The 17,495-nt window shown below is 39.7% G+C and overlaps 1 protein-coding gene across 2 annotated transcripts in view; it reads left to right on the top strand.

Moving 5' to 3' along the window:
* WWOX (WW domain containing oxidoreductase) overlaps nucleotides 1-17,495 on the top strand; it is a 481,619-nt gene that overhangs the window by 415,988 nt on the left and 48,136 nt on the right. The window lies entirely within an intron of this gene.

Below are 17,495 nucleotides of genomic sequence, written 5' to 3'. Positions count from 1 at the left end.
GTCACGTTGACATAGGAAGAATTTTGGGAAGAACCAAATTTTGCCAGCATTAGAAATGCATATGTTTCCTGTGACCACTGGACAGAGCTGGCTGTGCTGGCAGGTCTGGAAACCTTTGCTGGTGTTGGTCAGGGCATTTGTCTAGGTTGAGTCTCTACTCCCACACTGTGGCCATCAGCCTGCCAACCAGACACTGTCCAGGGTGACCAACTGCCCTTAGAAATAGCGTCTTACCACCAACATCAGTAGAGTTGGCAAGTCCTTAGGGTGTAAGAATCTCTGCCTTTCTAGTGCAAAGAAAGTATTAAAAGCACAGTACAATAGTGTCCAAGCAGGTGCATAGGCTTGGTAGAACCTCTTGGCTCAGACCAGTTGCGTGTGTGAACCAGAAGGGCTCTGGAAATGTTTAATTTATTTATTTTTGGGTACCAAGTATCCAATTTAAAAGTTCCTTAATCTTACAGAGCCCAACTTGGGAACTCCTTTTGCCATTAGTCTGATAGATGCTGTTGGGCAGTTCTCCCACGCTGCAGATTTGGAAAGGATTCATGGGTCAAAGGACAGCACCTCTGCATGTCTCATGTCTAGAGTCTCCTGCTCTGTGCATGGCAAGTTCTCACACTGAGCTGGGATGTAGGATACAGGTCAGACTCTTAGCTAGCTTCAGTAGACTCCACAAATTTTCACTGAATGTTGGAAAGAAGGGGAGGATGGAAAGACAGACTTAAAGTATCCAGTAAGTGTAATTTTTAACTATATAAGCACACCTCAGAGTCAACAAGACTTTGTCCAGTAGTTTCTGTATGTGTCAACCACAGTGTGCATGTCTTCTTCTAAAGTGAATTTATAATCTGTCATTAAAGAAAAATAAAGGACATTTCTGTAATGAAAAGAATTAAGAAAGAACTCTGTCTAGACAAGTTTAATGGCAGTTGTAAAGGTTTTCTGATGCTACAGCACTTGTTGGGTAGGGTAATAAAACACAGAATGAATGTTATGATATAGAACTATGGTGTATTGACAAGATAAAGCAATAGGAAAGTCTTGAACAGAAGAGATATGACACGTGATCTGCCACCCTTTGCCATGGGTGATATGCACAAAGGATTTGTGCACAGAGAAATGTCAAGATTTTGTTGAAAGAAATTAAAACAGAGACTAGTTGAAGTAATGTTGGAGTTCTGGCAACATTCAGTGTGTATGTCCTTGGGCTCTAGTGCAGGAGGGTGCTTACCTTTCATCCACACAACCTAAACTTGTATTTAAATCTCACTGAAATCAATGGCTCTTAATATGATTTTTTTTTCATTTTGATGAATAGCAGTGGCTTACTGCCACTTCTCTAGTTGAACTTGACTGAATCACAGCTTTAGCAGAATGGCAAGAGCTTAGAACATTACTATTTATTGTGTTATGTGTTTATTATCCCTTTAAATTACTGTACTATAATGTGATTTTTCAGTGAATAGTCTTAGCCAGTTGACAGAATATAAATGCTTCGCAGTTAAAATAATGCATATGCATTTAGTTTGTTCAGTTCCTGTAAAATCTATATCCATTTGTCCAGTCCAAAGAATTCAGATACTGTTTGATTAGGGAAGTAAGTAAAGTGCAATTGATATAGTGCCACACAAGTAATGAACCAGGCACTCTGAAAGTGTTTGATTAAACTCATGTAAATGTTGCATCAAATTCTGAAAATATATATGCCATAAATTATAGGTAGATATGACTCTGAAAAACAGAGGTGAATAAACTCTTGTCATTGTGATAGTCTGAGTAGATTACTTATCTGTCACTTAATTTCACATTCAGTGTCTGGCCATTATGATATGCTTCAGTCTCAGCTTGATTTTATAAACTTTGGATAGAAACCAAAGTAGGGGAGTGTTTTAGCCTGCAAGGCACTCACATTTTTCTGGTTTTGATCTTCCCTATTGTGAATCAAAGCTTTTAAGCAGAGTTACACCAGAATAAAAACAAAAACTCAGAATAAACTTGTTATTCAGTTGTTAGAATACATCCCTTCCCAGGAGAGGTCAGAGAGGAAAGAAACTAAGAACAGACAGCTGACTTCTGTTTCCACCTGCTCCATAAAATGTTAACTTTAATAAGATACAGCAGTAGTTGTTACTTTTGCAGTCTATTTTGAGTTTGTTGAAAGTTACGGCAAAGTAATTTTTTCAATATAATTGTGTTTTGTGAATGTTAACTTGATCTTGTAGCAGTAAACACACCTTCTGGTTATGCAGGAAATGAATTGGGAGCATATGTCATCTACCAACAGCCAGCAAGCTGCTTGTGGGGGTAGCATTGATTACAGATATCTCCTGTACATATTTAAATGTCCAGAAAATCTATGTTGATTTTTTGTCTGCTCATGTAAAAGACGTGTATGAAGTCCTCCCTCCCATTACAAAAACTTTTTTGTGGACATTACTTTTCCTGAAATGTCTGTCTCAGCCTATGGCTGCAAGTGAGGAATCTGGCACTGTACCTTCAAATTTGACTCTGCTGGTCTGGGTAGAAGTCTTATTGCTGGTTATCTTTTCAATAGCACATAGCACTTTTCATGGTGGTTTTGGACATATATGGTAATCTCCAACTGCTGTGATATCTTAGGAAAAAGGTCTTATTAAAATATAAGAATATGTTTATTATTTAGCAGTGCCTTGAGAGTTTGGGCAAAGCCACACTCCTCTACCCATAACATTGTCAGGTCTAATAATCTCCATTCTCTCTCACCCCTGTTGTTATTTATATCAGAAAAGAGTGATAAAAGCTGATTTGGGGAATATGGACTGTTTCTGAAAGCCTAAACTATAGTTATTAAATGAAAAGATGTGTCTGTGGGTACAGTCACAGTTGGCTCATAAACCTGAGACATCCATTGACTGTTACAAAGCACTATTGATGGCAGTTTTGTTTGACCAGTACAGTCTCAGGTCTCACTAATTGCCTTGTTGATTTCAAACACTCTAATAAAACTTTAAAATGTTTCAAGACATTCAATAATGTCATACAAAGGCTTATATATAAAAAGGTAGTTATGGGCTTGAGCACAGCCAGTCTGCTATTCCCGTGTGTTTTGAAACGAGCAAGTCTTCTGCAAGCTGAAAGACCAATATCTGGGGAAAAGCTGCCTCTTTGAAGCTGTTTTCTTTATTTGTACATGATCCAGGACTTATGACATTAGATTTGTACAACATTATAGCCAGAGCATCAAATGCATGAACTGTTAGTGAGCTTCCTCATGATCGGTCTGACAATGTTTCTTCTTTGCAGTTGGAAAGTCAAAAGATTAGCTTTGAAGGGAAAAAAAAAATCAATATGTGGCAAGTGTATATTGAATGCAAAGGCTGAAACAAATTCTCCAATGGCAACTATATATGGGAGGAAGGCTTGATTTTTCAAAAGTTTAAGTTTCACAGTTTAGCACAGCAGGTGTAGCCACCCTGGCTTGTTTTTGGATTGTGAGGCTGTTTTGATTGTGAACAGAATTGTGTATTTTTTGCCTGAAGATGATTGGTGTAATGTCCTGTGGCTGTTTTTATATTCTATTTTTTATATTCATATGACTTTTTTCCATGCAATCCCCAAACTTAACCTGTCAATTAGATGCACAAAGTATACAAGATTATCAGGCTCTAGTTGAAGCTGTGTTCACTCTTAAGTTGCTAAAGTGTTTTCTTTTTCTGAACTATATGAAACAAGCAGCCCAGTGTTTTGCCATTGTCAAAACAGCATTAAGAGTGCTGAAATATAACTGCGTCTGAGAGGACTTAAAACTTCCCTGCAGTAAAACTCTAAAACTACTTGGAATTCAGTAGGGTTAAGTCCTAGTCAAATACTTGCATAGCAACCTGAGATAGAATAGATGGATATTATCAGTTGTTGACTGTGTGATTTGCTGGAAAAAACAAAATTATCACAAAGTTTCTTCTGGTATTGGGAGCAAAGGATAGATTTGAACTTCAACTTGATTTCCATCCCTTGACTGATGTTCATTAAACTGGTTAATTACTTATAAATTCCATTCCTTCCCCTGTCTCCCAGATACAAATACAGATATAAATACACAAACATGTGCAACTTAAGGACTGACCTAGCATAACATTGACTTATATTTGTCCATAAATCCAGTGCAGACAGATTTATAGCCATATGAAATTTAAAAAAAAAAAAAATCTTACTGCAGTTGTACATACTATCTGGGTACCTTTGAACAGTAATTGTATGAAACAATGGTTGCATATATATATTTAGAAGGCAGCACATGGAAAAACACAACGGTATTGAGACTTTTGTATTGAGGCTAAGTAAGGAGGAGCAGTGTTCTGTTCTCATAGCATGCTGTGAGGAAACATCCATTGAAACAACGAGATTAATTTGTATTTTTTTTTTGTTTAAAACCATCTGATACATGGTTAGGCTTGGTTCTCCCACAGTAAGCCTTGGTTTTGACTGCCTTTTGTGTTGGGATTTTGCATTCATTTGAACCTGAAGTTCAAAGTGAACTTGTGGGGTCGAAGTGTGAAACCACATGGGACTGAAACTGAAAGGAGGCATTCACAGGACCCCCCCAAGCCAAACCTGCAGGGCTGAGCTCTGCTTGCGAGCGCGCCGGGGAAGCTGCCCCGCTGCAGGCAGCCTGTGCCACCCGTGCTGCTCCTGGATAAGCAGGTAACCTCCTTTGGGACAAAACAAGCCAAAAAAAGAGGTTGTGTTCAGTGCTCAGATTTACAGCTTGGGCCCCAGAGTGGTCAAGCAGCTGTGTTTTCTATTGATTTAATTTGATCGTAGGTTTTCGGCTCATTTCAGGAGCAGATCTGTAATATTCACTCTGCACTTGCATGTTACCTTACCTGTCTTATGGCTGCCTGCAGTTCAGAGCCACTGCTTTAGCTATTTGTACATCTCCTTTAAAAATGCGTGTTAAATACACATAAGGCCTGCCCTTGCAATGAATAAAGGTTACAAAATTACTATTCTAATGCCTATTTTCCAATGTTAAAAAGTTTGTAACTTTTGCTCCCTGTAGATTGATTGAACGTGGGCTTAGAAATAGGATGTTAAGTACAGCTAGTTTTTCTTGCATGGTGCACAAAAAGGCAATTCAGTGAAAGCTTTTAGAGCTGTATCCTTCACTTTGTGTTACCAGAGCAAGAATGTTGTGCATTTTGTTTCTGGGTTTTTCCTTCTAGTATTTGTAGCAAAAAGAAGTCTTTGCAAAGTGAGTTGATAATGAATATCAGTCAACAGATAGGAGAAGCAAGGAAAAAGTTCTGGTGTTTTATGTATTTTGTTTTAGAATGTGAACTGAATAAGCCACCAAATATGAAGGTTCTGATTGAATTGTGGGAGCAGTAAATCCTGACTCCCATGGCCTTACACTAGCTGCACAAAAGCAGCATTGTTAAGCTGCATGAGGAGAAGTGAGGTTCCACACAAAGGTCAGAGTGACACTGCTGGATGGGGAATGTTGTTTTGCATTCACAGATAAACAAGGTTAGCATCTTACCAGCTTGACAAAGAAACCCTTGCATGTTTTATGCCAAAGGGTTGTGAGTGAGGATCTTGCTGTTGGTCTCGCATGAAGCTCTAATGCAGCTTAATGTTTTATCAGTTACTATTATCCCCATATTTAACCCTTAGAGGTGACAAGAAGATTGTTGGTAGAGCTAGTACAGTAAATAGTATGGATTGTTGTTTCTGCTGTTGTTCTGACTTGTGCTTGTAGTGTGAGATTCTTTTGAATAAAAGCTGTACAATAGTGAGTACAGTGTGGGACCTACAATGAGAAAGCTTGGTGTTAAACCTCTACACTGTAGCACTCATATAAATATGCTTTGCATGCACTCATTAAAATAAGAAAGTAGTGCCACTTAGTAAACTCAGCTTTCTTTGTGTGTAGGAGTTAGAGAGAGGGAGAATGGTATTAAGAGGAGAATATTTTAGTCTATGCCAGCTCAGGGAGATTGCCACCAGCAGAAAATCCACAAGGGGTAGAGTTGTAATGATGCAAAGCTGCTGCTATTTTCATTTTGTTCCGAGTCTTGCTGATTCAGAGCATCCCAACATGAATTACTATTAATATGGTCTTCTCAGGCCCCTAAGGGCAACCATTAGTAAAAGTAGGTATTGCTACATGTTGTGGTGTGGGCAGCAAAATGTACACTTTTTGTTGGCTACCTGGCTGAGTCTGAGCTTGTGTGTACAGCTGACTCAGGGATGATTGAAGACAGAAGCAAAAGTTGGTAGGGACAGCTAAAGATGGGGTTAAACATTAAGAAGGGAGATCTGCATGCCCATGTCGTGCTGAAAAGCCAGTATTCCTTATGTCCCATCACGCTGCCATGGTATCCGACTGTGGCCAGGAGAGATCTCATGTGGCTTTACTGGAAGGGCCTTCCTGGCTCTGGACGCGGCTCTCCAAACCTCTTTTCAGGAGGAAGTAGAGCCAGATGGCACTTTGTAAATAAGGAATTACTTTGTATCATCAATCTAAAAAGTGAAAGTTTTCGTTTTGTTCTGCTTTCCTTTCAGTTAGACAAAAAATCCCAAGTCCGTGTAAGGTTAACCCAAATAAATCAGGCTGAAATTGTTTCCAGATCTAGTTGTTTGTTTGCATGTTCAGCTGCTGCTGCATGGACTCAAGAGAGTTTTTCCTTTATGATTTGGTCTGCATGACCTTGAAAATTAAAAACAATAGAATCACGTACATCTTTCCTATCCAAAGCTGATGACACATTAGGGTGTTATTTAAAAAAAAAATCATAAAGAAAACACAGTCTGTTTTTGTGTGAGGAACTATATGCAGACTACAATAGCTATCAGGAGGGCCTTACAAAGCATTCTCCCATTTGGAAACAACACTAATCCTTAGTTTTAGTGGACACTGCATCAATTTATCACATCTCGCTAGGCTGAAACTTAGTGGGTTCTGAGAGGGGCTTGCTGTTGGGTGAGCACGTGGTGGTGATGCTATGGGAGTGAAATGTTATTTCAATGTCACAAGACAGTGATAGGCTGAGGAATGAATAATAAATAAAAATTGCAAAACCTTCATTATTATTTTTAGTTATTATTATTATTTAGTAAAATCTAAAACAGTGAGTGGGGAAATGGATCAGAAAAGCATGTGTCTGTACTGAACTGCATTGCGGGACAAAACAAATTTGAACTCATTTTATTGGGGTTAGCACTAGCAAGTTTTTCTACTTAAGAAATTTTAAGGGTTTGTTTCCAGTGTTGTCCAAGCAAATTGTAAAGTATTGGGAGAGACCCACCCCTCCAAGGCCATAAATCAATTCTCCAGTGAGGGTATATTAAACAATAACCTTGCCATGTTTAATGTCACAGCAGAAGGAGCTGCAGAGGCACTGTTCCTTCCAGCTGTATCTGTGTGGGTGAATTAACCAAGTGAAAGTGAATCTGAACTTTGGTGAAGCTAACAAGAGCAATCTTGCGAAGCATGGCCCTATCACATTTCTCTCTGCTGCTGTCTCCTGAGAAGTTACCACCCTGTTTTAGAGGCGTTTGGTTTTTTTCCTTGGATTTCTTAATCTCTGCTGATGTAGTAGAAGTAAATTATTGCTTTTTCAGTCACTTGGTTTGGGGTGGAGTTTCTTTACAAATTGAATAATGTAGGTTTTTATCTGAAGATTTTTTTTGTGTGTGTGAAATGGTCCACCCTACAACACTCTTTTTGAGATCATTTTAAATCAAGCTTTCCCTGACTTCTGTGGGAACAGGATTGGGCCATGGAAGGCTTATATTTCCCTGAGAAACCTGAGTTTGAAAAGAGCCACTATTAAGCTCTGAAAGAGTTAAGCAAATTCAAGGCTCTGCGAGCCAAAATTCACTTTTCAATGTGCTTGTTGTACTTAAATGTCAATCTATTTGAAAAGGAGAGTGTCCCAATTATTTAGATGGCCAAAAGAAACAGCTTCAATTCTTTATCACATAAATACACTTAAAAGCATGATTTAAAACAGATGGACAGAGAAGTGAATTAGTGTTTTGGTTCCTCAACAGAGCCAAGTGTAGGCCTCCTTGGCACTGGCCAAGCCTGCTCTGAGCTTCGGCCCCAGAGCAGTACCAAGGGCTTTGAAGCTGCTGAATGGCCCTGGCAGCCACTCCACACGGGGCTCTGCTCTCACGCCGGCCTCGCTCCCGACAGCCCTGCTCCCTCTGTCCTGTCCTCATGCTCCTAAAAAGGCTCTTTTATCTCCACAAAGCCTGTGAGCCAGCTGAGAGCAGGGCAGTAGCTGCTGCACCTTCCCTATAGCCAGTGTTCATTTGGGATGGCAAGCTCTGAAGTTCCTTTCCAGCTAATTTGTTCATATAATTAAGTTAGCAAAATCATATGTTTTATTAATCTAATAAAATGCATTTCATGGTTTAGACTGTCTTTAATCCTTTGACCTTTGAAGTCACTCTTTATAGTCTTCAGATTGCAGTAATTTATTTTGGTTGTTCCTGTTGGGAAAACAGTTTAGCGATCTGCTTTCATTCCAGTTTTACATTTTTTTTGCTTAAAGGTAAATGGGATTAGTAAACATCTGCTTCTTTTGAATATTTACAAACTTCACAATCAAGATTTAACAATGCCAACAACATTAGTAGTTTAAATACTTATAAATATTCACAGACAAATAAATATAGCATTGAGACACTGTGCAGGTGTTTCTAATTTCTAAGAGTTTGAGAGTTAGCTGTTAGAACAAGGCACATCTTTTATGCAACTCAAAATATATTTGGTGATACCCTACATGTGCCTTTCACACTTTAAGTACCTCAGTTAACCTACTCTCTCTTACCTCCCAGGGCACTTTCAGGAGGAAAGCATTTGCTCAGTTGTATTAAATGCTACAGAGAGTTTTGCTTGTCAGTATAATTTTAACTAAAACACACTAGCTTGCTAACTCTGTGTAATTAAATATGTGGAGTTAAGCATGGAATGACGTGAGTTTATATTTGCCTGGCTTTTGACCGTGGTTTAGTCCAATGGTTAGAGCTGCTGGCCTGGGAAAACAGAAGTCTGGTGCTTGCTTAAATGCTTTCCAGCTCCTTAAGGCTACTGGATAATACTACTGCAGTTATTTCCAGTATTTGTGTGTCCCGGAGGTCAGTGTTAAACACAAGGGGATTTGCTCCTGATACCCTTCAAAGATTTTACTTTTAAAGCATTTTTCTTTGCTAAGCCAGTGTGAAATGCCTCTGTGCTGAGGCTGCCCTCAGAGGCAGCTCAGCTTTGCTGTGTACAAACCAGTGCACTCACCTCAGTGTTTGCAGGTTTTTTCAAAAGCTAAGTCCTAATTTAAGATGGGGAAAATACAAAACCAAACCACCGCAAGAAGAATCAGGAATTAGCTGAGGACTCAGCAGAGCAGTCATTTGGCCCTTGCTCTCCTGTCTTCACCAAGAGGTCCATCTCCTGCCAAAACAGGTGCCTTTGCTCTTTTTGGCCACACTTTGGTTGTTAGGAGAGATCCTCAGGCCCTTCTGTAGACATTGTTGCTCTGTGTTCCCATTACTTCCCATGCAAGCATGGTAAGGCAACACTTCACCCTGCAGTATTTCACACTCACGTTCAGTACCCAGACAGGGTGCTATGTGTCCACAGGGTTATGTGCTGCAGAGAAAGAAAACCATAAAAATACATGTAACTTCATGGGGTGGATCATTTCTCTGTGTGTGGAGAAGGAAAAAAAAGTTCTCTTCCTCTCTCAATTTTCAAAGTCTTTGTAAGACTTCAGGAGTGAAATCCCTTTGCGTCTCACATGTATTTACACTTCCAGGACACAACTGTGTCAGTCACAACCTTGATTTGTCTCCTTGCCTTACGACAAGTTATGCTCTGGTTCATCCTTTATCACTTTTTCACGGTGCTTCCAGCAGTGGCTGCATATGGTCTTAGCCCTGAAATGTGTGCTTTTAATAACCATTTCTTTAAGTTATAATAATAATGAAATCATGCTTAAGAGGCAGACATTGCTCTCTCACCCCGTTCAGCCATCTGGCTTTTCTGGGGCAGAATTGCTACCAGCAAATCTGCCCTCTGACCAGGGCTAAGGTGCAGGATCCATTTTGCCTTTTCTTCATGTTGTTTAAACTGAACAAGGCTTTTCCCTAACTCCCTCAAAGCCTGAAAAGTTTCCAGAAATGGGTGGGATGGTGGGGATGGTGCAAAAGCCCCTCAGTCAGGTGGAGGGGAGGGTCCATGGGGCCACCTCACCATTTTCTAAAGAAAAGCAGCAAAACCCATGTCCAGCTTTGCACCTGGACAAACAAGGTTTATCACAGTCTCCCCCACCTGCCTCTGAGTGCCAAAAGTCTGTCCCTGTTTACCTGGCAGTGACCCAGGAGCAGTGGCTAGACAGCTGCTTAGAGCTCAGAATTGTTTTTTCAATCCCATATTTGCCATTTTGGGGGTGTTTCCCAGGCAGCCCTGAGACCGCACGGAGCAGAGGTTGGGCCCTGGGGAGAGCAAATGGGGACAGGCTCTGTCCATCAGGAGTGGGACACGAACCCCTGCATCCTCCCCTGGGGAAAGCCAGGAGCTGGGGTATCTGCTGTGCAGTTCACAGTCCTAGGATGAGCTGGGAAGCTGCAAAAATAAACCCCCTTCTCCTGCGTGACATTGCCTGGTGCCCTTCAACCAGTTTCATGTCTCAAACTTCTCAAAATGGTTCCTTGTCCTAGGCAAAAAGTACAATCTCCCACTGGAGTTAAAGGGCTGAGTTAAGTTTCATGTGCATGAGTTGCAAGTCAGTTAGTCAAGGATTTTTTTTGCATGCTGTGGGAGGTACCATCCCAGCCTTTCTGGGGCTCTGTTTAGATCTCCACTGCTTTAAGAGGAAACAAAGGCTGCTTGCTCTGAGAATGGAGAAATAAGGGGTTTATGTTAAAAAAAGGAATCAAGTTGTTCATGTAATAAAGGCACGTAAGTCAAACGTGGCAGCACAATGATGGTGCTTCTTGTTAAAATCAGTATGATTTCCAAAAAAAGATGCTGTCTTGCAAGTACAAAAGTTGAGCTCAGCAGCCGTCTCTTAATTTCTGTACAGTATTGTGTTGGGGTCCTGTGCCTGGCTTGAAGTGAGATACATAGAGTATGAAAAGCTGAATTTGTAGACATATATACCTAAGCTAAAAAGAGTGAACATATATTTTTTTGTGGCAAAGCCAATGTAAAGAGAGAAAAAAACATGAATAGCTAAAAAACTAACACTTCCGATGTGAATGGTTGTGTTTTGCCTTTTCAGTTATCTACTTATCACACAAAAATAGCAACAATTTTAGCTCCCTTTCTGTTTTCTCAAGACAGCCTGCCCACAGATTTTCTAGAAAATGTGTTTACCAGGTGGTATAGCAGTTCACAGTGCAATTTCTGTTTTGCTTCCAACAATCTGGCATCTCATATCTATATCAAGTCACAATTTACCAGGAAATATATATATATATATAAAAACTAAAAGTTCTAAATTACATTTGCATTTTTTGTTTTTAAAACATAAATACAAAAAAGCCCTGGAATTGTGCCTGAGTTTCAAGTGAATTACTATGGAAGAATAAATAATTGATTTTATGTTTTAACCTCAAGTAATGATTTTTAAGTGAACATGATCAAGAGAAGAAAAATTATTCCTGTGCATTTTAAAGTTAAATATTCACATGCTTAAACATCCCTGAAAGCTTTCACATTATTCTTGGGGAACTTTCTGGTCCTTTATGAGGTTTCTGCCTTTCTCTGTCTCAGCCTGACATAATTGGCCTCTGACCCTTCCCTGGAGCAGTATTGCCGAGTTCTTTATAATGTGTTTGTTTGCAGTTTGACTCCTTATTTTGAACACCTTTGGCTCAAGGTTACCCTAATAGAAGCAGGGTGTCAACACTGGGGTGGGGGAGGATGTAATCTTCCACACCCCCTTGCAGGAGGATTTGAAGTGCAGGTCTTAATGGCTTCCAGGTGTACCCTGATGTTGCACATATTTGGCTGTAATCCTGTAGAGACTGGGTTTCTGCCTTGAAAATACAGCAGAAAACAAACTTTGAAGTAAGTTTAAATTGGTAAAAGTAAACTTAAAAGAAATCAGCTCTTCTTGCATTGCAAGAAGGGGAAATAGTTTCAGCAGGCATTCTCTATAAACTCTGTATTAGTGTTGGAAAAGTGTTAGTACCACTAACTATTCTGATTGAAAACTGAAGGCATGAATTTCTCTCAGCTTGATAAATTTTGCAGCAAGAAGCACAACTGGAATGAATTCCTTAACAGCACTACAAGCATCTTCAGATACTCTAGCATTGTTTTTCTTGGCGGCCTCACATTTTAAAAGCCTTAGGTTGCTTTCAAGGAGTCAATTAGAGTCTATAAAATTTGATTGTATAATGACTGTGGGCTCTATTCATAATATATGACCTCTGAGCTGCAGAGCTATGCCTCTCACATTTTACAAGCCAACAAAGCTTTCCTGATTGCTCGTGAACCCCACCTTTCCAGTGCATGAGGGGATTTTTCTCACCCCACAATTATAAGCCTTCGAATGAATAGAGACTTATGAATTTGTGCTTTTCAGGGCAAGGAGGGTGGATGGCAAATAACATCTGATTTGCTTCAGGCTCTCTTGAGTTCCTACAGCAGGGCTGTAAGTGGGAGAGTTCTTGGGTAAGTCTGAATTAGAAATAGGTGATGACTTCTCAACATGGTATTGCAGCTGACAAGATATTGTCTAAACAGTGTAAACAGCTGTAAAATAGCACTGTTGGATGGCACAGATGAACAGGAAAGACAAATTATCATCAAATTTCAAAATCATTTAGGCTGGAAGGATGTGGGGTCCCTAGCTGGGGTCTGCTTTGCCATTTGGGGGCTCTGTATGTGTTCCTTCCCTAAAGCTGCTACTTTTTCCTGGTCATAAGCTGTATCACTGACCTACAGTTTCACACGCAGTCTCTCTCATCCCCTTTGTCTCCTCTTTTTAAGACTATGACCACTAAGACAACATTTCCAAGAAACATCTTGTGTATCTTCTAATCCTCCACTGCTCAGGTGGACGTTATGTTCTTGCATTTGTGTCTGTTTGCTGTAATCCATATCTCCTGTTCTTGCTTGCTATCTTTGGAAAACAGCCCGATGGACAGCAGGGTCCAGATCAGTGTGCTTTATTTGCTTTGCACCACTGTGTTGGCAGAAAACAGACAGAAATATGCCTCAGCCAGCCATTTACACTGGTTCATGTCTCCAGACTAATGCAGAAGAATCACAGCATATTGATACATCCAGCCTGAGAATGGGCATTGTGACCTACAGAGCTGGGTGCTGCTGCATGAGGCTGAATGCAGCCTGGATTGGTGGAGGAGGGGAGAAGCCCTTTGGACTCCTGTCCCACCAAGCCTCGGTGCAGCACTGGCAGTGCTAATGGGTCAAGAGACAAGATGCACTGGTGATCCTGCCACCCTTCCAATGGCAAATCAACACCCAAATAATACTCATCAGCTGTTGATGGTGGCATGAGAGCCAGGCTCCCGCATTTATTTCTTGCATCTTCCTCTTGAGGCTGCCAAAGTCTGCCTGTCTGTCGCTGTCCCACTTGTAGCCCTGCTCTAGCTCATCTCCCATTGGTAGTTTCTGTACTAGTACTGATGGATTAAGGAAGATTAAGAAAGTTCACTCCAGTGACAGGGTGAATTAGCCTCTGTAGTCATAAACGGAAGTTAGAAGTATCTGTATTTTGATGTTTTGATCAGATAGCTCTACTGTTGGCATCACAGCAGGAGACAGCTCTTTTATTCATGAAGAATCACAGTCAGGTGACATCACAGAGAAGGGAAGAGGGGCCTACAGCTAATGATGAGTGAAAGGGAAAGTTTTTGGCAGAGGCAGAGCTGTGAATGCCACTGAAATTGGAGCTGGAGGACCCAACCATCAGGGAGGGAGATAACCCCAGTGCACAGCTTTACTGCTGGGTGATGAACCGTCAGTTTTCCTCTTTACTTCCCCTGATTAAAAAACTATGGCCAGCTTTTAAGGCCAAGTAGAACTGTCTGGGATTTTTATTCTCTTTCCATTTATGGGCAACATCAGTCTTGCTTCTTTATACTTTTCAATTGGAAAAAAGATTCTGTTTGGTTTCTAACTGCAGCTTTTTATTATCACAGGCCAAGAAGAGGGGAAATGAAAAATCATCTTAATTAAAAAACACTAAAGTCTCATGAAATACATGCTTCTTATTTTTGAAGTGCTTTGTCAGGAACTGTCCTCAGCCATTATTTTTAATTAGCTTATCTTTTAAATTAAAAATGGGTTATTTGCATTTTTTTAATGGGGTGTTGCTTGATCATTCAGTTCCCCTGCATTTTCATGTTATAAGACGAGCAAGTTAGGCAAAAAAAAAGAATCCAGGCAATTTGATTAAAAATACATTGTATCTCTTCTTCTTTCTCACTTTTTTCACAGAAGTTATGTGAACTTCTATAATTCTCCTCCTCTGAAAGAGTCTCTAAGCATTTACTGCTGGGAGAAGATAGGAAAAAAATGTAGGTCCTGTAAGAATTGTGGTAATTTTAAAAATAGCTTTTATTTCAATTCATAATTAGATGTCAAAATGTGAGAATAGAAAAAAAAATTCAAAAATTCTTGAAATAATAAAATTTAAAAAAATTATCATTTTCATTTCAAGCTATATAACAGAAAATCCCTTCTCAGAAACGAAATTGATGTTTCTTACCAGAAAATAGGTAGTAATGTCAAAAATAATAAAAAATATTTTCTAAAACAATAATAAAAAAAAAGGGGTTTGGTTTTCATTAAATTGTATTTTGTAGTAATCTTCCTTTCTATTTTAAGAAGTTCCCTTAAATGGTTTGGTATTCAGAGGTGCTGAACACCAGAAAAACCCCACTACCCCCGCCACGGGGCTTGGACCCCATATGACAGCACCATGAGAGACCAAACTCCCTGTGAATGCACTGGGACAATGTCACTCCAGCCAACAATGAAGAGCACCCACATTTACCCTGAAAAGTGTCAGCAGTGCATAACAGCTCTCGCAAGCTTTTGAAATGTGGTGGGGAGCAGTACTGTACACAGGGGAAACATCCAGACCTCCCTAGACCAGGGGAAGTTTCTGAGCTGGACTTTGCCCAGGACAACAGTTTCTACACCCTTATGCTTAAGAAAATGTACCTTGAGACTCTTAACAACCACCAGGGATTATTAGTCACTGTTTATCTTGAGCTGACGAGTACTTCCAGCTGTACCCTGATCCTTGGAACACAGGGCTTATAATTTTTTTCTTTTTCTTCTGAATTCTACGTGATCATTTATACTAACTAAGAAAATGTCATTTCCAAGTTACTGCAGTGTGTACTGGGGTCTGACTTTAATACCAAAGTAAAACCGTAATGTGGAGGTAGATCAGACATTTACAATAGCATTTATTTACACTGTCCTGGCTTTTCTTTCCTTTTCACAACATGCCAACAGCTCTTTGTGGATCTGCAGCCTTTCTGCTATATTTCCTTTTAATTCATTTGTTGAAGTTTATTTTGCAATTCATCATCTCTTTGTGCTTCCTTTGCAATTAACTCAATTTAGGATTAAATTAAAACCCTCATATCTGGAAAAGAAGATAATCTTTCTCAAAACTGTGATCCTTTAGTTAGGAATCTACAAGTGATTGAAAACACTTCTTGAATCCTGGTTATTTTACTGTAGTAAAATGTACTTAGGAATATAATGGGAATCACAGGGTGAAAAGAAGACATTGGTGAACAAATATATAACAAATGTTGTCAAATGCTGGGTTGCATGCCAGTAATCAAAGGCTGTGTCTGCATGCCTTTCTGGTAGAGGTGGCAGATCTGTGCATTGTCTCAAAGGGACTCTTAGACAAAATGCAAACTCCTTATTATGTTGTTTGGGTGAGGATGATTTGGGAGGGGGGGGGAAGGAATATACTTAAAGCAAATATTTTATAGTTGTTTTAAGTGATAAAACAAATGCTCAAACAAGCTTTAGCTCCATAATAGCATTGAGCCAACCTTCTTATTTCTTCCTCTTGCTGCCAACTTGCATCACGAGGCAAAATGTCATGAACTCACCATTCATTATTATTATTGGTTTTGGAGAGACAGGGACAGGAGTTGTGGTTGTGGTAGGAGGAGAAGTACATTATTGAAATCACTTACAGTAACCCCCAAGTTTTGAATATCATTTCACTTCCTAAGCAGGAAGCGTCCTACAAAAAACAACAACAAAAGAAAACACAAGTGGAGGAGGTTCTCAACCCATCAGCTGAAACAGGGCCATGCACAAAGCCAGACATGGTTTCTACATGAGATTGCTTTTCAGCCTGAATTGTAGAGACCTATTTAAACTTCTTTTCAGCAGCTTTAAAAAGATGTCTCCTACTTCAGCTATCAATGGAATATCAGCTGCATTCAGCAGCTTCTCACTTGTTCCTGCCTTGGCAATAAAACCCCTCCAGTCCTGAGCACATCTGATGACTTTGAACTCAATTTTCTAGCGTGAAGCTAATCAGTTCCTGCCTTTTCACCCTTCCTATAGAAGTCTTTGCAGCCATCTAACCATTTCTGTTCAGGATTCTGGTAGTACTTTTGGTAATTACATTACTGATGTGATTTTTCAAATGTTGGGTCAGCCCATAATCTGACCAGCAACTTTACATGTTGCAGTGATCCAGATTCAATTCTGATTGACTGCTGGAATATTATATTTTGTAACTCAGAATGGATTAAACCTACAGGGTTAGACAAACATCCCAAAGATTCAGATCGCATCTTGATGACTAAGAATAACCAGCTTCTGGCTCTTAGAAGGTTTTACATATCAACATCACTGTGCATTTGCATTAATGGCTATCACACCACAGGGGCCTGCTCGTGTTTATCTTGGGAACTACCAGAAGCTGAACATTTAGTTTAAATTTGTTTAAATGTGACTCCTGTTGAAATCAGTGGCAAGCTGTGTGCACATATGTGCACTAGAACTGTGCCTAAGGACTGCATTTCCACCAGTTTTTCATATCAAAAGTTATGTCTTAGAGAAATTTTAGGTGATAGATCAGAAAATTGCATGTACTTGTAATAAAAAATTCAGTAAGAACATATATTTTTTGGGACTGTGCTATGTAATCTGAGTGAGAGGAATAGTTACCATTTTGCTGGCGACTTGTGGCTGTGGTGAAAGGTTGCCTTCCAACTGCCATCAGTGGCCTAGTAAGTGTGCCAGTATGGAGGGTAGTTTTGTCCTTTTCACAACCCACAGCTCAAACCTGAGAAAATGGTTGAATGGAAATACTTCTGTCTTTAAAGTTATGAAAACTGTTTGCGCTTTAGCATCTAAGTTTCAGATTCAGGTTTTGCCACATTTTTATTCTGGGTTGACTCTCTTTTTGCATCACTTTAATTTTTGTATTTGCATTCCATGGATGAACAAGCTGCCAGTTACATTTGAAAAACAAATCCTT

This window comes from Apus apus, chromosome 11, assembly GCF_020740795.1.
Source record: "Apus apus isolate bApuApu2 chromosome 11, bApuApu2.pri.cur, whole genome shotgun sequence".
NCBI lineage: Eukaryota > Metazoa > Chordata > Aves > Apodiformes > Apodidae > Apus > Apus apus.
This window is presented reverse-complemented; position numbering and strand designations above follow the sequence as displayed.